The sequence below is a fragment of the Hesperophylax consimilis genome, chromosome 7, assembly GCF_061612785.1.
Source record: "Hesperophylax consimilis isolate HC1 chromosome 7, BYU_Hcon_1.0, whole genome shotgun sequence".
In the NCBI taxonomy this organism is placed as follows: Eukaryota; Metazoa; Arthropoda; class Insecta; order Trichoptera; family Limnephilidae; genus Hesperophylax; species Hesperophylax consimilis.
In genome coordinates this window covers 2,587,754-2,609,286 of record NC_142842.1, presented here as the reverse complement: position 1 = coordinate 2,609,286, position 21,533 = coordinate 2,587,754, and the positions used below count along the sequence as shown (strand labels likewise).

At 33.6% G+C, this 21,533-nt stretch overlaps 1 protein-coding gene across 1 annotated transcript in view; it reads right to left on the bottom strand.

The window, feature by feature from the left end:
• LOC149422150 (allatotropins-like) overlaps window positions 1-21,533 on the bottom strand; it is a 208,432-nt gene that overhangs the window by 168,625 nt on the left and 18,274 nt on the right. The window contains exon 2 of the mRNA XM_089633626.1: window positions 19,184-19,260. The gene's annotated coding sequence lies outside the window, so the exon portion shown is untranslated. The remainder of the gene's footprint in view (window positions 1-19,183; window positions 19,261-21,533) is intronic.

The following is a 21,533-nucleotide window of genomic DNA, read 5'->3' as shown; positions in this document are numbered from 1 at the left end:
AACAAATTATACTCAACAGGCTTGTACCACACCACGACGACAACAAAACGTTGCCAGACGAGCAGTTCGGCTTCAGAAAGAGGCACTCCACGACCCATCAACTCACCAGAGTAGCGGAATACATCGCAAGAAAATTTAACGAACATCGCTTCACCGCCGCTGCGCTCATCGACCTAGAGAAGGCATTCGACACCGTATGGATAGACGGGCTCGTGCATAAACTGCACCGCACTAACACGCCCATATACCTAACGAGACTGATACAGGAATACCTAAAGAATAGATCGTTCAGAGTGTTCATAAGGAACGTGCTATCTTCAATGCGTGAGATTCCAAAAGGCGTGCCGCAAGGAAGTTTACTTGGACCATTTCTCTTCATTCTGTTTACCTTCGACATCCCCCGAGACGAGAGATGCAATCTGTCTATCTACGCAGATGACGTCAAACTATACGTTTCCTCGCTGAAAGCGAATATGGCCGCTATTTACCTACAGAGGGCGCTCGACGCGCTCGTAGAATACTACAAAAAATGGCGCCTGAAACTGAACGAGGCGAAAACTGAAGCCATCATGTTCACGAGAAAACGTGTAAACAGAACACCTGACTTTAACATCGAAATGGGAGGACACAGCATAGAATGGAAAGATGAAGTGACATATCTGGGCCTGACCATGGACTCCCGCCTCAACTGGAAATCTCACCAAGCGAAGATGCACACGCGCACGCGACAAGCGATCGGCATGATGAAGCCAATTTTCAATAGACGGAGTCCGCTACTTCCCAAAACCAAACTCCTCGTCTACTACTCGCTCATTCGTCCAGTACTCTCGTATGCGATTCCCGTATGGAGCAGCATCTCACACTCAGACCACAAGAATCTACAGACACTTCAAAATCTCTGCATTAAAATCACATACAACACGAGACTCAGAACAAACTTGAAGAGATTACACGAACGAGAACAAATTCCAACTCTATACGAATTCACACACAGACTGACTGAACGCTTTTACAAATCACTCACACTTAGTAAAAATCAACTAATACGAGACATAGGACAATACAATGCTCCGAGCGACTTGACATTCAGATACACACATAGACTACCAAAACACATCCTCATGGACCATGACCACATATGGCACATACCAGAACTAGACGCGGACGAATAGCGAGCAGTAGGTATTTCCTAAACTCCCGACCTTCTTCCCAAATATATAATGTTTATATATCTATTTATATATTTATATAATATTTTATAATTTGTATGTATATGTATGTTTATTTTCTATCTTCCCATAAGTATATATTAACATAAAAACAGACACACACACACACATCTCAAAAATGCAGGACATCATATACCGATGTTACTGAAGGCCGCAAACGTTTCAAGTTGACGTTCGGCCGCTCCTTCCTGGGTAAGGTTTTCTGCGATTTTCCTTACTCCCAACGGCAAATGCGGAAGGACTCCAACAAAAGGGCGCAGCCAAAATTTCCTCCCCATTCCCAACACAACACAAACAGACACGTATGTAATATATGGCCGCTGTAGGTCGCCGCTGGTGCTGATGCTGGATGATGATACATGCAATTTTAGTAGGGTTTTTAGGTAACAAATTTTTTCCCTACCGAGAAAATACAAGGCCTCTAAGTCTATAAAAGCCAGGTAATATTTGAATTAACCCATATGAGGTAAAAATTGTGAGGCGCATATGACGCCGTTCTATTTGTATAAAGAACATTAACTTTAAATTCAGTAAATTTAAATGATTCACCACTTCATGGAATATAAGAATCTAGAAAATGAAAAAAAAAAAAAATATCACGGTGTCGGAACACGTGAAAATCCTAATATTTTCGCATTTCGTCATGACATATTTCGATACCGGAATATGTGCAGTTGCAATTACATCGTTAATTCCTGCAATCCCGTTTTTAACCAGATTACCAATAATTTGAAGAGATTTTTTATAAATTAACAATGCTCATTTTTCTCTGTGTTGACTTGCTCTCTTCCTGGTACATATTCTTCTTCCAGAGATATTCCCCTCTAGGAAAAAGCTGTGATACTAATATCTATCTTCCCTCCGAAGGTATTAGACGTCTTTTGTCACAGGAAATGCATCTTTTTACGAGTGATCCATACAGAATCTAACAAAAAACGATCTGTATTCACAAATTCTCGCTCCAAAATATAATTACGAAAAACATATCACACACAAAATTCACATTCTAACATTAAAATACTTTGCAAACTGTTCTCATGGATTTCTTTGTGAGGCACACGCTTACCTTACACTCTACAACAGAGGTTCCCAAACTTTTTTGCCCCGTAGACCACTTGCCAAATATTTTTTTTTGCGTAGAACCCCTCCCTGCCGAATATTGAATTTTCCTAAAACTATTAACGTCCCATGTGATAATCATTTATTTTTTTAGTAAATTTATTCCCTTCTCTTGTCTGCCCAACAACCGGGTGGTGGTATAGTTGTTCTGTCTTTCCATTAGGCAGACAGGGGCACCCTTGTAAGGTATTTCACCAAATGAAATTGAAGCAGGATAAGCAACGGGAATTTATTTCTGTAGCTGGCCCTACAGATCTGCCCCTTAAGTTCTTTGTTAGCGCTTATCCCGATCAGTTCTTCTTGTCATATGGTATCCGATTCTTCACCATTCCATTTCCACAGTCAAAATGTCCTCAAACTTAGTTTTGAAGTCTGTGTGAAGTACATATAAATGTTGAACGTCATTATTACCCTGGACGTTTTTCAAAAACAAGTTGGGGAACTAGAAATATTCGCGGCTTCCAATGTGCAATTTTTTGGTTCAATATATTAATTCTGACGAGAAAAGGAAACGTAAACTCTATTTATATACCTCAATTAACAACTTTACAGAAAAATAAAAATACAAATATCAAAGAAGTAATTTCTTAGTCTATTCACGGGTTCAAGTCCCGTTGGCGTCAGGTATCTTTTATCAGGAGATTTTTCAATGTGGATGAGTGTTTCAGGCTAATAGTTATTGCTTGTTAAATAATTATTATATTTGTGTTAGGTCTATTGTGTCATTTACGTAACTCCTAAATGTTGACTTGAAGTAAATGGGGGTCCTCTCGTATGTACTCCCATTTGAATCTCGTGGACCCCCAAATTTTTTTCTCGCTGACATAGACCCCCGACATGCCGACATCGACCCCTATAGACCACTTTGGGAACCTCTGCTCTACAATAATTGTTTGTAAGAAGCAGCGGTCACAATCTTTTATATTTAGATTACGACTCTTTTTATAAAGAAGTCATTTATTCCACAACTGCTTTTTGTCACGTACTGCTTGTAAAAGCTTCCATAAATAGCATTATTTTTTTTAAATATTTTCCAAATATAATCTATCTCATTCACTTTCACGTCACTATTTTAAGATTTTTATTGACATCAATCGCTTTTATTTACTTTATATTGATTGTGTGCGTACGTTGGTACCTCTGTACGAGATGTACACGTGCTATATTTAAATCTCGCTTATAATTACATCAAGTTTTCAACGGTTAAGTGATGCATTAATACTTCTAATTTAAGTCAACAGCTCGCCGAGAAACTGAGGAGCGTTTGGATGTTTTCCAGACGTAAGAAAATAAACACGTGAGCCCCGAGAAAGTATACGCTCTGCTTCTTAAAGAGAACAAACATTTCGTAATTGGCAGAAAAACTTCAGCAAATAGAACAGTTGGTATACATTCGCCGGAGCATTTTGACTGCTTCATACCATAGTTCCTACCACCCTCCAAGTGTTATCGTTACCACGATACCACAATGACGTCAAGGGCTACTAACATTTTCAACTTTAAACTTGTACTTGAGAATAATCAAATTTACCCGATCTATTAATATCTTCACCCACTCTAATTAAATATTTGAAGAAGAAGATAATTCTAACAAATCTAAACGAAACCTTAAATATGGGATATTTTTTTAATGTGAAACCGCACAAGAGTACCAACTGCTCCCAACCATCTGGAGCCAGTGAGACTATGGCATCCCCAATTGGGGTATGCTGGTAGTATGAAGAGGAAGGAGATGGGAAAATGGTAGGTGGGGGAGTGCCTGGCTATTCAGATCTGGTCACCAAACACAGCTAAAGCCATTTCAAGCAACGTTTCAATTCTGAACGATGGTCTTACAACAGGGTGATACCGAGAGTATCTTCCACTCATTAACGTGCCGCATGTATACTATATATTATTTTAATTGAATAAATTTTGAAATAACACAAATTAATCAAATGAAATTTACTTGCGCACGCCGGGATTTGAACCCGCGACCTTCGGCTTGATAGTCGAGAGCCTTACCCCTCGACCACGAGGTCGTTGCAAGATGATATTGTTTATTCTGAATTTGAAATATGAGATCGCCAAATATGACAATTAATAAATGTGTCTCAATGGTTGAGTGGTTTAACACACCTGTCCCAGTACGACAAGACATGGCATCATTTTTTTGTGTTTGTTCTGTTTTGTAATATTGTTAAATATTTTTGTATCGGTATTCCTTATATTACAATAATATAAAAAATAATTAAATAAACAGAAAACTATAAATTTTATGTTCGTCACAAAGGACAGTGATTCATAGTGAGAGATTTTTGCCATCCAACTAGGTGCTTTGTTAAGAGAAAATATTGGGTTAGTTTAGACATGCATTTCAGATAGGACCTATAAATATTTTTTTTCAAGATATTTTCTGTCAAACATAACCCTCTTCACAAATCAAACGAAAGACAGGAAACTTTTTTTCTTTTTAAATTTGAACGCATCGCCATTTGTTTTGTTACTCGAGTAATATGAATCAGCGACGAGGATGATCTATCCTCTGTATACATACATAGTGTTAATTCCAAAGATATTAGAAGAACGAGATATGCTATGTTGGCCGCCGGACCGTAGGCGGAGTACTACCTAATTAGGGTACCCTGAATACTATCGGGACGTGTACGCACAGAAATCTGTTCTATGTATTAGTGCGGATACCTTAGCGTAAGCGAAGGTGTGCAGTAGTATTGGTGAACAAAACCGGCGACACTGGGCAAAACGATTCCGCACAGTATGAACTGCTCATAGCACATCTCGTTCTTCTAATATCTTTAGTTAATTCTATTTAGGTACCTGTTTAATTACATCGTTCTAACGAGACATAGAATTCTGTTACCTCTATTAAGTTATCAGTTATCACATACCCTGCTGCATTCTACTACCAAGTTACAAATTTAAATGTTTCCTTTATTATGGCGAAGCTTAATGCTAAATCACTATTTTGATTAATCTTTATAGCGAATTTATGTACATTATGAATTTTAAAAAATGCTTAATAAATTGAAAGTTTTTCTATCGTTTCGCTTGAGTAGAATAGAAATAAAAAATACTCTAATTAATAAATAAAAATATAAATGTAAACCACTAAAAAAAATATTTTTCCAATAGAAATGTATGAACGCGTAAAGTGAACAACTTTAAAAAATGCAGTATTATAGTTAAGATTATCTGTGACAGTTTCACTTGATTAACTTTTTTGCTTTCTTATAAAATTATTTACAAAATAAATAAAAACCAGTTTTTTTCTTGAAATCGAACGTTTCTAGACTCCGTTTGTCAAGCGATTTTAATGCCTATTACCTACAATATAAGGTATACCAAGAATATACACATGTTTGGCTTGTAGCTTCCTCTTAAGGTGACATACTTAATGGTATAATATGCAATACTTACTCGGCCGGCATACAAATGTTAATTAAAGAGTAGTAGTTATAAAAGTACTAACGCAGATCCGTGAAAAATCCGACTTTTTGATAAATCAATTACAATTTCCAAAATAATTTTTTTCTAAAAATATTATATTGTGTTATTGGTTGCTACTTAAACGCTTGTCTGAATTCCTCAATTGGTTGCAATTTTGAAAATGACACATAAATTTAAAGCAAATTTGAGTTCATTGAACCAGATTTCATGCAGGACGCACGACGCAATAAAAACGAAGCGAATGTACTTCTTTATCGTTTTTTATGTTTCTGTAATTCTTTCCAAAAATTAACATCATCTTTATCTGGCTCATTCTCGACAATTTATTCCTCAGAACTGAACCATATTCTCGGTTTGATAATCCGCAAGATCTGTAAATATGTAAATTCTCGCTTTCGTTTATACATATCACGATGTTTGGCCTGATTTTAATCTTCAATTTAGTTTATAAGGAAATTTTATTTCCGTTACATTTTTTTTTTTAAATTTTTTAAGGATAATTGAGTTAAACATTTTACAAATTAGTTAAGTAGAGAACGTAGATGAATTTAAACAATGTTGGTATAGCTATACGAGGAAGAGGGCCGTGTACTGCTTGGGTTAAGATCGTTACTATAGTAATATTCATGCAAGATTTTTTTAGACTCGCACCACATTGTTCCAAACCTCAAAAACACGGTCATTTTCCCGTTTCGCGTTTTGTTGCTAACTTCACGTTTCTTCAGATGATTAATTGCATTGAAATCCAGCGAATTCGATTACGATTTCCGTATTTTCTTTTGTAAATCGATATTTCAAATGGGAATTACTGCGTTTTTACATTTTCACTACGAGACAGATCGCTATTTTTCAAATCAACCAGATTTTAATTTTAATTAAATTAACCAAATTTTTAACAAAGTACGCCATCTACGAACTTGATGCTTTCCTAATCCTAGGTATCTGGTGGTTTAAAAATCTGTCAGCTACTAATACTGCTTTATTACGGCTGGTAAACGCAATAAGCATGCGCGTGATTATGAGTAACGTTTTCTACTAACCCGTTCTTATCCCTCCGTATTATCGATTATGAGTGAAACCGAATATGTTAAATAAAGAAGCGGTTCAATTATCAACGAAAATTCAATTTATTCATAAGATCAAACCAAATACTGACTTAAGACAATAACTTTCAAGTGCCTTACGAGGATCAAAATAGAACGAGCTTCCAATAACTCCGAAATCTTTATTAAGTTATACGATTTAATTTAGAATCGACCATGATTTCTTTTGAACAATGGCAAAGATAATAATGAAGCGTAAAGCTTAAAGCACTTATATCTATATTCAGACGCAAAAATACATGTATTTTTATCGTATTTTAAGTTAAGAAATTTTATAATACCATTTGTTCTGTCAACATTATTTTTCTAATTATCTCTTCAACTTAAATTTCCCCTAAAATCATTAAATTTGTAAGTAGGTGGTACTTAAATATCTATCTACCCATGTAATATTTCTTTTGTTTTTAATATCTAATAAGAAGTTCTACAATTTGTCCAAAGAAACGTCACTATCTCAATGCCAATTCTTTTTCAAACGTACTCCAGGCAGGAAGGTCATATAGTAAAAGTACAGAAATCTTGAATAATAAATGGAATGCTGCAGATTTTCGAAACCGAAAAAGGTAGTTCAAATAAATTTACAGACAGATGTAACGCCAACTGGCTGAGTTAAATCACCATTTCGCTACACTCACTCAATTAACGGTTCATAATATAACGAGGCATTTTTGATCACTTGTTTATTTATCATTCCCTCTACACGCCCAAACCATCTGAGCATCCCTTTCTTAATCTTCCTCATTGCGCTTACATAAGTCGTACATTCATTGCGGACCTCCACATATCTCACATACATGGTTATACCATACATACGCCTCAGGGATTTCATTTCTACAGCATTCAGTGTACTTTCATCATTTCTCTACCAGTTCCATGCCTCATTACTATACATCAGGATAGGTACCATTGTGGACTGCTTGCTTCGCTTCTTTAGAAAGTTATTTTGCTAGCGCAAACCGCGTGTAGTCCTCCATGGAGCTACATGAATTTACCCTTCTTTTAATGTCTCTATCAGCCTTCCCATCTCTCTAGAACATACTTCCTAAATACACAAACTCATCCATCTGCTCCAAGTATTCATCTTTTACAACTATATTGCACACTGTTTTCAAACTCGCTTTTTCAAACACCGTGACTTTAGACTCACTTAAATTCATTACTAACTCATCATTCATATATACTTCATTCATTTTAGACACGAGAGACTGTAGACCTTCCATACTGCTAGAAATCAGCACCGCATCATCAGCATACAATAGGCAATATACTTTCAGATTACTCAATCCCATCTCTTTAAATTTTTGCAAAAAATATCCATATATAGATTGAATAACCACGGTGACATTACGCAGCCTTATGTTGATATCAAACTACCCTATAAAACCCCATGGACAAGTCAAAATATGAATTTGCTAATACATTTCAAGTCGGGTTTCTAGTGTGTTTCATCGTCAGATATAATAATCTTCCACGTCATATTATGTACATAGCTTTTTGATCTGACGTTGAAAGATGAATCTACTCTGCTATTATAATAGTAACTAAAGTTCTAAAAATAATAACGACGATCCACCGCCTGTGATCGTTTCTCACTTTGTTTTTAATATTCTTAAGTACCTTGACTTAAAAACAACTTGACATAAAATTGCAGTGAAGGCAGTATGTCTTAAGGGAACGACTGCGCCGTTCGTTTCAATAATGTAGCTCATATCCGTACCAGATATTTGCTACACCTTCTGATTAAAAAATATATTATTCAGTTTGGTCAAATATTTGACTTCAAACCCAAATTTAAGTTTTGTACGAAAAAGGGCGCGCAGTCGTTCCTCTTAAGCTTGTAGAAGAAAATGATCATACCTTTTAACGACTTCCATAAAGTGTGGCGAGTGGAAAATTTTCACAGTAAAATTCACAATCAAAACTTAATTTGAAATAGCTCTAACTCATGGTCTATAAACTAGATATGAATCCACTTACCAACCTTAATCTCTCTTCTTCTTAACCGCTGTCTAGTAACAATAACACAATAAATAAATTAAGCACAGAAATTATAAAAATAAATTTATACGTACAATTCTACAACTTCTACTCCTTTCAAACATGACGCTTGAAATTTTATCAAATTCAATTATGCCTGGACTGATATTAGCAATCGTATAAAAAATCACATACTGTCAAGATCAACTCAAAAAACCGTTTTTTTTCTTTTGCCCACATTCAGAACCAACGTTAGAAAAAAATAATTCTGTTTCCCCGCATAATATGTGCGCAATATAACACAAAATTTCACCTGGCATAATTATGCGCAATATAACACAGATTAAAATGTGCGCAATATAACACAAATTTTCATACTGTAGACACTCAATTTCGAACCGATGTAATGTGCACGATCATACGTTAATGCATTAGTATAGAATATGTCGCGAGCATCTCCTATCCTTATCCTATTTTCCTCTTCATCTCCCCTTTACCTTCTTATTATTTTTAAGGCATGATAAAACTCTTCTTTATATCTAGTCGTGACTTTAAGCATTAGTAACTTTTCAGCTTAACCTTATTTAACTTCATATGTGTATTAGGCTGGAGTAAGTTTTTTTATTATTAGAAATTCAAAATCCCTGTGTTCCAATGAATGACCCTATACAATATGAGAAAAACCAAATAAAATATTGACTTCAGGTGGCGCGGTTAACCTTGAATTTATAAAAAATCTTTTTTTTTATAATTAAAAAGAAATATATATATATATTATTTATTTTATTTTATATTTAGTACAGGATATAAGTATTATTTGTAAAATGTATTGACTGTCCAACTAGGAGGAATTCCCGTTTTTGGACAGTCAATGACATGTTACTAGAGCTCCTTACATGGCACAATTCAAGTAACTTTAATAATTATTATTATTTACGGTGGCATGTGTTGGACTGTATAGTTTCTCGCTCTTGCAACTCGTTCTAGTGACTTCCGTAAAATTTTCTTAAGCGCGAAGCGCATGAAACTCAAATTTTCTTGATTCCACACTTATTTACAAAAAATTACCAACAAAAGAAATAATAAATCATATCCTTTGTTAATTAAACCAAAACAGTTTAAATGCAATATGTTACCGACTTATTATAAAGCACCATTTGGGGTGAAAAACGATATGATATTCTTAAATAACCGAAAAGGCATTTCGATTAGAGAAGATTGCTAAATATTGGTGCTAAAAAGTGTGGTAAAAAGCTTTTATTTATGTCTTAAACGGGGGGTTTTGAAATTCTATAAATAAATATAAAATCAGTCCGGCCTAATGTATGTATAAACATCTTGGTATTGTATAAGTTGTGTGTTTCAAAATAAAATAAATAAATAAAGATTATCCATATCGAAACATGTTGCACGACACGAATGACACGAATTCAGGCGGCCAAATGAACAAACGAACCAATTTTTTAATTCCATTTATCATGTTTTATCCACAAAACTTACACTATCGACGTTATCGTCTGCAAAGTAATGTATGTCATCCTGTTCTCAATTCTATTTTATGTATCTATCGCTTAATTATTCTGAGAATTTGTGAAATAACTTTGTACAATATTCATGGGTCGGAGTAGTGATTTTAATTTAATTTAGTAGGCGTCTTCTTTGCAAGCAGTTTACTAACAGAATTTGCCAAATTCAATGAAGATTATAATATAACTAATGAGTAAAAGTGGCACCGAGAATTAGCTAGTCTATGGTTGAAAAGTTTCGCTAACCGAATGGGGAAACCTGAAGCGTAAACGTGGTTAAAATAACTATTGACAAAAACTACCACCAGATGGGATCCACGCTAGTTAACCGACATAGGTCCAGTTTATCAGTTAATTTTATGCTCGGCTTGCTTGTAATGTTTGGAACTTCCATAATCCGTATTTGGTCATTAGCCTAGATATCAGCAATATTTCACGTATTGTCTATGATTTCAATAGAGGAACGTGTTTCTTTTTTCTTTGTAAAACCAAACTACTGTATACGTAAGAGGTATAACTATGCTGTCTAAAATCATCGCGAGATCGCGGGTCTTTCAAAATGTCAAATGTTTTGGGCGAGTTTAATTTTCGAGTTGATTTTTTGATAAAGTTCCACACTTTAATCAGCATGGTGCTGTGTGCGAGGATACTAATTTTAATAGTGGGTATTTGTTTCGCTGGGGTCATAAAATTATGACGAAAAAACCACTGGAAACAAACTGTCCTGACGTTAAAAAATCCCTCTTATTATATTGAATATTTGTCTCTTTTGGAACATCAACATCCCCTGATCGCTCGATGAATATTATAGTGCATACTGATAAAACTAGGCAATTTAGGTAAATTTCTGTGAAAATTTTCCCTAGAAAATACTCTAAATTTAAGTGGAAATCTTAAAGACGTAAGTGAAGAAGGCGTCCACAAAAATATTCGACGCGCGGCCCAGAGTATTGGGCAGACAACGGTTGAATTTGCTTTAGCAAATTATTGATCTTTCGAAGTGGTATATTTTAATTAATTCTGATAAACATATTACTAAAATCTCAGATGTTACTAAATTAATATAAAGTTACTAATTCATCGTTTAGAAAAATAAAATCTGGTGCTTACCACTAATTTTGTAGATGGAAAACGTTTTTATAAAGTCTCACCATTTTATATTAATAATTTTAATGGAAACGTACTGTTTCTATTAACATTAAATATAAATAATTACATCCGTTAGTCCTGGCTGGAAAAAAGGATATTTTACTTACGAATTCGTGGGCCTCCGAGCAACCTCCGTTATTATTGTGTCGCCAACTAAGTGGTGGTGACGACAACGGCTGAAGTTTTCAGGAATAAGCTTTAGCATTCCAAGAGGAATTCACTCTCAATATAGTCATACAAAACAAAATTTATTCTATGGATAAAAAATTTCACCCTACTTTCTTGAGATGGCATACATTTAGGCAAGTTTGGCCCTACCACATTATAGGTAGGAATAACAAGAATGCGATTTTGCGTATTTCTCTTCTACATCTTGCATATTTTTTTCTTTGGATTATCAGTTACTGTATTAAATTTGTTTCTTCTCGTATTGTGTTCTAGAAATTTGAATTTTCTTCTTCCCACTTATTGTTAGCACTATGTTATGTGATCTAGTCAGCCCCACCGAGTAGCGACAGTTTGCAAATACTGTTGATTTGTGTGTTGTTTTACCGCAAGCATATTAAATAAATAGAGTTTAGACTATTTTAAACAGACATGTTTACATTATTGACATCGTAATTTTGCGGTCGCTTACCCAGGTCCGTACGATAGTCGGCTTACCAGGTGTATATAAATAAGCATAGTAATATAATAGGGAGCAACGTATTCCATCAGTTGCACATGATGGAGTGACTGCCCGGACTGAAACCATCGCCGCAGTGGTGAGAACAATATTATTGTGCGATACAAAAGACGCCACCCGCTGATGAGGATCAGTTACGTACTCTTTGCCGAGCAGGTGTGTTAGATGACAACCTTACGGCAGCCACTGACTCAGCACTTGTAGTGAGTTATGACTATGACTCATGACTAGCGATGAGTCGTTCGTGAACGAGCCGCTCAATTCAATTTTTTGATGAGCCGTATTGGTACGACTTTTTTTATCTGGAGATATTTTAGAAAAATAGCACTATTACAATTATATCACGTGAGTAGTAAACGGCGGCTGACCAACTAACCCCCTAGCATCTTATTTTTCTCACGATAATGCATCCATACGCTAGGAACTGGGAGCCGTAGCGAGGGAGCCATACCGGGGGAGCCGTATCGAGCGATTAGTATGGGACGAGCACAGTATTATCATTGCTCGTACACTCTGAGCTCACGGCTCCCATTCAATTGAGCCGTCGTTCAATTTTGTTGACTCTTTGAGCCGTACGAAAATATTGAGCTCCTGCTCTAAAATGAGTCACAAAATCACGATACGCTGTGAAACTCCGGCACATTATATACAGAGACAAACGACACGCAGAAGTCTCGCATAGCAAATTCTCAATTCTTGATTTAATGAATGCAGAAGCCAACCTCTCGAATTCTGTTCCATTGCCTGATACAAATTGTATTATTTTATGCTGCCTAATAAACATTTTCACTATCGCCATGTGAAAAGTTGTAGAGTCATAATTATAATTAAAGGCATGTTATAGTATTTGAGGGGGTTAAAATTAAGGGAATTTGGATTTGATACTATTTCGGTAACGGAAACATTTTTACTCATATCCTTTAAATATTATAATGTAAATGAGCAAACTTTCTAAAGAAGTTTTTATAGCAGTTAGCTATATTCTGGACTAACTTGAGATATGTACAAAGCAAATTATATTGTTAAGTCAGCAAAAGTTTTTGTTTCCACGGTAACAATTTTCATTAAAATTATTAATTAGGTACGTTATACGTAGTGAAATTTCGATACGCAAAACAAACATTTGATAAGTTTGAATAATAAAAAACCTTTAAAAATTTACTTACTCGTTTAATGTCATTTTATGTGGCATGATGGTGGGAGTACACTTGTTCAAAATGCGTGTTTCTTAGATAACCTTTTAAAGGTGCTTGTTTTGTATAAAAAAATATATTTACATTTCTGTAGCATTGCCTATGGAATGTTATGAACCCTAATTAAATTTATAAATGCTAGGCCAGTTAAATTACGGTCTCCGAGGTCGAGGGGTGAGGTTCACAAATATCAATTTGAAGGTCGCGGTTTTAAATCCTGGCGTATATGATACCATTGTTTAGATTTAAAACGTTGCTTGAAATAGCTTTAGCGGTGTTTGATGATCATATTTGAATAGCCAGTCTTCTCTTCTCCGCCTTTCGCTTCTCCATCCGATTCCCTCCCTACTACCTTCAGCCTCTCAATCCCAATTGGATACGCCGGTTCTATGATAACTCAACACAGTGACAATTCAACACACTTTTAAAAAGTGATATAAAGTCATTAGAAACGATGATTTTTTTTTTTAACCTAACCTTACCTAACTTCTTAACCCAGTTAATAAAGTTTTTGTTTCATCTCTTTCCATGACTTTATATAACTTTTTAAAGATGTGATGAATTATCATTGTGATGATTTATCCGGTCACCGGATACGCCATAGTCTATTTTGCTCCACACGATCGGTATCAGTTGGATCCCTTGTGCGGTATTCACATAAAATAAATATTACGTTTACTGAATAATGAATTAAATTATTTTATGTGGCACATCCAACATAAGAAATACAAAAAAAGTATTACTGCGTAGGCGTTGAGTGTTCATTTCAAATACGTCAAAACGTCTCGTGGAAAGAAATAAATCCCAATATTTGAGTGGTTCTCGATATGACTTTATCATGGTATATTGGGGACACAGATCATAAAATTAAGGAATGTGATGCCCGCGGCCAAAGATATGTGGTTTTAACGATTTAACGATGAAAAGGCGATATGGAATAAAATTTTCACGATGAGAGATAACTCGTATCTTCAAATTTCCAACAAAAACAATGTTGTCGCAACGAGCCCATGATATCTGCCAACTGTTTTATCAAACCAAATATATTTTTAGTTGGAGTGTTAGAAATCATTTGAAATTGTACGTTTTAGACAACAAACAATTCCATAATGTTTGATTTATATATCTCCCTTTCAAACCATCTTTGAACGCTTTATACGGGGCCTTAAGATTGCAATCCGTTTTTTAAGAGAAAGAAAAGTTTATTTAGGTATTTTGGGGCTCAGAGGCGGCTGCTAAATTCAATTGTAGAGTGCACTTTTTATACAGCGTTATCTACTATTAGTTGTGTACGTAGTTGAGTACTCTTAAATTATCTGCAATCTATAGATATTAGAAACGTCTATAACACATTTCTATGGTAGTATCTCTCCAGTGAATTTAGTATAAACACATTCGCCTTTCTAGAACGAGGGTTTCAATGAAGCATAGTCGTTAGTCAAACTATGTTGTGAATTTATCACAAAGTTGGAATACTTACATTACAAACTCAAACGATCGCTTTGTAATATAAACAAGTAATAAATAATATTGTGAACAGTTTGGCTGTAGTAAGATTTGTGAAAGAAATAAAAAAGGATTCTTAAAGTAAGACAAAATTATATACCTAGTAATGAAATCTTACTGAAATGAAATTTATTAAAAATCTGGTCAAGTTATTCGCTGTCCTGTTAAAAACTGGACTGCAACCTTTTGACGAATAAATTGACAGAGCTCCTAACAATGTATCAGTTTAAAGCAAATGTTGTGTGAGGACGGTGGAACATGTGTTTATACAAATATTGATATTGACATACTGATATTGTCGTATTTCGTCATGAAGTTTATTAGGAAACGAACACGTATTCTGTATATATTCTGAATGACTAATATTTTAACATTAAATTGGCATGCTGTCACTTTTTTAACAGGATCATTTTTCTCCGTGTAATATCATCAAAAACTTTAATTTTTTGTGGCAAAAATTTACGTGGAAATCAATCGTTAAATAAACAAAAAATTTAAAACTTGTTACTAGTCCGAAAATCATGCATGTTCTGTCATCTGTCATGCACCCGGCGTTGCTCGGTTTTTCTCTACTTTCTCTAAATACAGGGTGTATCGGCACTAACCCGACAAACTTTAACCAGCTATTCCTTGGCACATTTGGAGTAAAAAATGTTATGGGCACTTTGCTGTCTGATAACATTTTTTTTTTAATATAAAAATTATTATTCATATTTTCACCACTGTTTTATCCTTTGTCAAAGTTTGAAAACCCGTCTGGCAATATTTTGTTCGAGTTTCTTTGAATAATGTACGTACGTACCTACGTTGGCGCGCTTTTACAATCACAACGAAATGGCACGGCACCATCCACTCATTTTTAAGTATTATTATTTAGTGTGTACGAAAAAGCGATAACACTTTTTGACACACTTGCTAATAACAGCTGTTGTCACGAGAAACAATTCCAATGACAATGACGGAGTGTGGATTTTTTTATTTATTTTTTGTTTTTAATGGAAAAAAAATGTTACCGGACAGCAAAGCGTCAATAACATTTTTTACTCCAAATTTGCTAAGGAATAGCTGGTTAAAGTTTGTCGGGTACTTGCCGATACACCCTGTATAATATGCATATTTAATATATATAAATGTTCCGGAAGAAATTCTCTAAATAATAGTGAAAACCTTATCAAAATCCGTTCCGTAGTTTAGAAGAACTATGCGTACAGACAGACATACGCCGATAGCGAAATTGTTTTATACTATTTAGAGATATCTACGCATCACAAACCTCTTAACCATTTAACATAATGTTCCGACATTAATGTCATCATCATTTTAAATTCTATTAATCCGCGGAATTTGTCCTTTTGTAGCGAAAACAATTTAATTATGTGACACGTCAATTATTTAATTAAAAATGTATGCATGACCTTTTCCACAAGTATAAAACACGCGTATGGACTTCCACGTATTCGGGAGCATTGGATTAAAGATAATGGATTTTGACGGTCTCACGTTTAAATTTGATGTACCATCTTTTGTACAAATATACTACAATTATTATTATTACTGACACATGTATTATCACTAGTATTTTTTATTTCAATAATAGCACAGATAAATCAGTTCCAATTTTTAAAATGGAAATTTAAATAATTTACTATTTTAGGTTATTATTATTATTAATTATCGTGATTTATTTTGGGTTTTTATTCTATGTTGCGCTTCCTCCTTCTTTAGCCAACGTTTCGGACAGGCTTACAGTGTACATCATCAGGGCAGGTATGTGGATTGTGGTAAAGTGTGCGTTTTTGTAAACAGTGACTTTTTGCAACAAGTGATACAGTAATGCAAGCAATAACCATTTTAAGGCTGGTATTTCAGAACAACAACACTAGTAAAATAATGTGGTTTTCGGAGTTTAGTTTTGATGTAACCTTAAAGTTGAGTTCAACCTTTGTTCATCAACCAGATATCGAGAACTACTAAGCTTATCCCCGTCGCGTCTATATACATAAATACACACTTCACCATAAACTGCACATTTGCTCGGAGGCGGCAAACACGGCATAAAAACCCAAAAATAATTACGAAAATATTATGTCAGTGTTAAGTTCTGAGGTGAACAATTGAAAGATATATTTGACCGAAAACGAAAATGCGGCATCATAAAAATATTAGCATTATTTGTTCTTCCGAAAATGAAATATTGTTTTCCCTTATATCATAATCCATCAAGTTCTCATCTTTTAAAACTCAACGCAAAAAATGCTGAAATTGCTGTCATTAATGCGACAGTTCTGAATTGAATTATGCCAACTTGGCGGAAATGAGTAAATAACGTAGAATGGAAAAAACAGAAAAATGTGTTTTTGCTGATCCTGTCATATGTTTTTGCATTTTAGCAATGACACTTTAAAAAATTAAAAAATAAATAATGCAATCCAATGAAATGTTTCTCAAGTTATTAGCTATTATGTGTAGATGAAGATATAGTGTTATATTATGTGAAACGCATGAACAAATCTGCATTGGGCTCATCTGAACAAATGGGCATCTTGAGTAAAATATATACACAGCTTATTGAGAAAATATTTTTGAATCAATACGAAAGCTGTGAATTTCAACAATTACTTGTTTAGAACTATGAGTAAAACTTTATATTGGCAACGTATAAGCTACCATACATATTAGATTAACAATTATTCACAATAACTTCATTAGGAAATAGAGTAAAAGTGTCACCGTCATCTAAAATTAGTGCTGCGTTTCGTCCGTTTATAAAAATTAAGGTACTTTCGTTAATCTATAAAACAAATATACTTTGACAGAGTTTTGTTGAAAAACACAATACTTTTGTAATTATAAACACGTATTAGATATATTACTGGTTGTATATTGAGTGTATAAATAATATAAAGAAATCTTAGACAAACGTCAATACTTCCTACTCCTAAATGTAAAAAAACAATAGGACAGTTCAACCATGAATATCTCGGAGTTAAATTTTTTAACTCATTACCAGAAAAAATTAGAAATATGAATGCAAATATAAACGAATTCAAAAGCCACCTTAAAAAGTATTCCGAACAGTTGAACTGAATCGTACCAAATATAAACAAATATAACAACACCCCCATACACACAAGCCCTGCTTATTTATGGGGGTACATCGAATACTTATATTATTTAATTAATAACCTACTATATTGTGTAATTATATTATGTAATTGTTATATTATGTAATTCGTATATCTTTAAAAAAAAAAAAAATAATAAAAAAAAAAAAAAAAAAAAAAAAAATAAATAAATAAATGTTTTTAACCATTCAGGTACTATATTTGTCACGAAACATCAAAATCCGTTTTTTTTTTGTTTTTTGTTTTTTGTTTTTGGGGTGTTATGTCGTGTTGCGCTAACTCCTTCTTTAGTCAACGTTTCAGACAGCATTGCAGTGTCCATCATCAGAGCAGATGTGTTATTTTCCGTTTTATTTAACGTTGGCTAAAGAAGGAGTTAGCGCAACACGGCATAACACCCCAAAAACAAATAACAAAAATACTTTTGGCCGTGAAAATCTTAAATCATATTTGATCAAAATCCGTTGATTCGTATTGTGCTATATATATGTCACCAACTGACACTTTCTCACGTCTTCGTAAATTCAATTTATCTTCTTTTCTATTATGGTCAAATAAATAATGTAAACAGTTTTAGAAAGCCAGAATACAAAGCTTTCTATTTGCATTTAAAAAATTACTATATGTACTACATACGTTCTAAAATTTTAAATTGAATATCAAACGGGAATATTTCAAAATAAATCTCTAATCTGATAGATTTTGTAAATATCGTGATATTATATTGCGTATTATAGATAATATAATTTGTCGTAAATTGAAAGATATTTGTCGTAAATTTTCAAAATATGCTTTATATACGCAAATAATTATTATGGGAATGACAATAATACCTCATTCCCATTCGTCCAAAGTTTCTCACTGAACTGTAGACCGCTACCTTACAATAGCGAACGAATTTTCTGTGCAGGCTCTTGCAGCATTATCTTTATGTCGATTGCTTACTGACCCGTGGGACGGCGGGCATAGTTACCATTAATTCCGGGTAGTCAAATTTATAATTTCGCGCCATCAAATATTTCCATCACTGTTATAATAATAATCCATCTCAACAAGTGTAAAGTTACCAGTTTTGAGTAAGTTATCAGTTAGTTATAAGTTATAATATTAAGACAAGGACTCACCGGAAGTTTTGGGAAGATCTGGCTATTAAAGGGCAGGTGGAAGATCTCACGAGTTTCGGTGATGATAAATACTCAACCTGTCAACAGAAATATTACAATATAATTTACAGCGAACAAACATTGTTTTTTCTACAATAGATTACAGACAGATACCAGGAGACGATTAGTTAAAAGGTAAATTATTATCATTGTTTTAATCAATGTATTTGTGTGTTGAACTGAATAGATTATTATTTTTTTACAATGTTATGGAGTCATGTGTATATTGTGTATTGTGTAAGCAAACTGTGGAATAATAGATCTATATAATGTTTTTGCCCACGCAATTCTACGCTTTATGTACGAACGTACCTATTAATTAACATGGATGTGCTTTTTATTAGGAATATAAATTTAAACTATTAATATTTGCCACAAAACGTTACTTCACTGAAAGCATTTTTTTTATAATATGTATTATAGATTTGATGACATAACTTTAACCCTTCAGCACTTTCAATACATTTGTTCAGTTTGCAATGTTTTCTGTGTATTTCAAATGCGCTATATACATCTTATTTTTTTAGTTTTCCGTGAAAAAATACTGTTTTACAAACTTAATTAAATTATCTTTCTAGTGTGTGCATTTAAAATAAACATAACTTTTTTCTAAAAAATAAAATTTTAATACCAAACTTGAAAAATGTTGTCAAAAACATTTTTACTTCAATCGTAGAAAAATTGAGACAGCTCGATATTTTGAAAACATATTAGTTTTTTTGGGGAAATTTGTAAGAAAACTGTAACTTTTATCTCAGTCATATAATAACAAATAAGAAATAATTTTTGAAGTTAAACCGATTGTCAAAGCGACGCGAAATATGAAATATTCATTTTGGCAACTTTTAGGATTTTATTAAAGGTTCCAGTATAAATATTTGATTCAAACTGGAAAGATTTATTATTTCTCTTTCTAACGTCAAACAATTACTAATTTCCGCATGATAGAAAAAAAGATAATAATCCTTTTATAAAATATGGACGCCCGGTCATATATGATCGAAAAAGGCTGGGGGGGGGAATATTTAATAATTATATATTTTTGAGTCCTTTCCTGAAATGACTCTTGAAACCTTCAAGGCCAATGCTTAAAATGTCAAGAGACCTAGAGCTTTCATTTATCAGTACCATACCTCTTGCTGGGCCAGAACGTCCGTTCTGCAATGTGGAATATTGAGCAAGACGTGAAGTAGTTTTCGGTACAAACAAATTATGGCATTCTAAAAGGTATGGGCTGTCAATAAAATAGTTTAATATTTTAAAAGCTCTTACTGTAAGGGCCCCATATCTCCTACATTGGAGACTTCATAGTTAATCATAAAAAATGTAATATGTGTCTTCATTCTAAAATAAAATAAATGGAAAAGTTTTTTCTTCTCTTTCACGTAAAGTAAATAGTAGCAGCAAACTGTTTTTGAGATCTTGTTTTTCAGCACTGAGATCTTAATTTTCAGCATTGAAGTCTTGTTTTTCAGCACTGAGATCTTAATTTTCAGCACTGAGATCTTGATTTTCAGCACTGAGATCTTGTTTTTCAGCACTGAGATTTTAATTTTCAGCACTGAGATCTTGTTTTTCATCACTGAAATCTTAATTTTTAGCACTGAGATCTTGTTTTTCAGCACTGAGTTCTTGATTTTCAGCACTGAGATCTTGATTTTTCATGTATAAATGTTTTTCTCAATTTTATGAATCTTTGTAATTCGTTATACTCGTTGTGCCGTATATAAGGGATACATGTCTTATTCTGCATATAAGTGCGATTGCCTTACTGACAGTAAGGCAATCGCACGTTGCACTAGCCTCGATAATACATCATAACGGTCATACAAAAAAATCGTATTTTCGTTGTTCCGACATCGTAATAATATATTCGTAAATTCATGCAAACCCGTTTTTAACCGGATTACCAATAATTTGTAGCGATTCTTGATAAATTAACAATACTAATTTTGCTCCGTGCCTCATTGTTTATCTATTTTCTATATTGTGGCTTTTTATATGTGCTTCATTCATATAATTAATATTGTGAAATTGACCTGCTGACAAACTGATTTTCAGTTTAGCTGGTGCTTGTAATGAAGAATTAAAAATAAACAATAATAAAAAAATAATTAAATAAATAAAATTTAAATTAATATTAGTTCTGGATTTTTATTTGCCATACAATTGTTATTATTTATTTATTTACTCGTTTTATAAGCCCATATGGCTTTCACAGTGGGTAAATTGTTATGTTTAAAATTTTTAGACTAATAGAAAAGTCAATAGATATCCATATATAATATTTCCTATCCCAATTCTATATTCC